The sequence below is a fragment of the Etheostoma spectabile genome, chromosome 23 (assembly GCF_008692095.1).
Source record: "Etheostoma spectabile isolate EspeVRDwgs_2016 chromosome 23, UIUC_Espe_1.0, whole genome shotgun sequence".
NCBI lineage: Eukaryota > Metazoa > Chordata > Actinopteri > Perciformes > Percidae > Etheostoma > Etheostoma spectabile.
This window is the reverse complement of record NC_045755.1, coordinates 7,225,840-7,227,065: the sequence shown is the minus strand read 5'-3', so window position 1 is coordinate 7,227,065 and position 1,226 is coordinate 7,225,840. Positions and strand designations below refer to the sequence as shown.

Below are 1,226 nucleotides of genomic sequence, written 5' to 3'. Positions count from 1 at the left end.
AGGTTCAGGTGCAGAGCCGGTATAGCGCTGGGATGCACTTGGCTGTCACGTGAAATGACTGTCAGGATTTTCTAATGTCTGCCGTCAGCTCAGCTGGGGATGAGCTGCTGAGAATGACGACTGTGCAGCTCATTATAGCGCTAGAATCTGAGCCTTTCAGGTAGGAAAGAAGATACTGAAATATATCCGGGATAGCACGCCAAGTTTGAAGATCTTTACAAAAGGTGAAAAATCCCTTAGCAGGCAAACAGACATGCATTTGCAGAGAAGGTAAATGTGCTTCTTGGATAAAAAATAAATAAATTAGATTTTATTTTTTAAACCAAGCCCACAGAGATCTGCGAGTACCAAAGAGTTGCGGTGTGTATGGTTAAGTACAGTAAATCTTAACAGCACCATACTTTTAAATGAGGACATGATTGAAGATATTTGTTTAAGTACCGGCCAGGCAGCAACTTGCTGCTCATTTGGTATCTCTGTAAATATTTTTTGTCACAGTATTCAAAGTGAGGGTTTAAGTACATTTATTACAATTATCATTAGAACATTTAAATTGCTCATCTTTATAGCATATGTTGATTTTCCACCCCCAAAAGTAACAATATTAGATGGTGCAGGAGAGGAAAAGATAGAAAAATCTTAATTTCAATATAAATATCTAAATATACAGTATACTCCTTGTAATGATCTGACAACCTGCCATGCTTCTAATACAATATAAGTCATTCTTGTTAAAAGGAAAAGACAAAATGAAAAGGTTAGCTCTCAGTAGCTTGAAATACTTTTCATTACTTCACTACTGGCGCCGTTGGAAGCTGAGAAAGAAGCAGCCAATGAGATGGTTTCACTGTGGCTTTGAGTGACAGGTAAGAAGAACCAGTCACCATCCAGTATCAAGTAAAACTACAGGCTGATCCGTAGGGACAAAACGCATAAAAAATGTTTAAAAACAGACACAAAAGGTGAATCTCAATGAAACAAGCAAATGATAAAATGATATGATTGGACCCTGAGATCCCGCCTAACCCCCGCCCACTAGGTCTAACCCCGCCCTCTCAATATTACAAGCAAAAAACAAAAACATAATCACACAGGTAGAAAATAAAAGACAACAAAAAAAGGACAGGAAAAAGTGTCAACATCTAAATCTTCAACAGTAATCTTCACTCAGACAGATTTGTTTGTTGTTAAATCAAGTAATTTACTGTGTGTGTGTATGTATGTAT

At 37.4% G+C, this 1,226-nt stretch overlaps 1 protein-coding gene across 6 annotated transcripts in view; it reads right to left on the bottom strand.

The window, feature by feature from the left end:
• The window catches only part of ahcyl2b (adenosylhomocysteinase like 2b), a 45,715-nt gene that overhangs the window by 468 nt on the left and 44,021 nt on the right, over positions 1-1,226 (bottom strand). For all 6 annotated transcript variants that reach the window (XM_032505183.1, XM_032505184.1, XM_032505188.1 and 3 more), the window contains exon 17: positions 1-1,226. This exon is cut by the window's left edge and continues 468 nt beyond it; it is cut by the window's right edge and continues 502 nt beyond it. The gene's annotated coding sequence lies outside the window, so the exon portion shown is untranslated.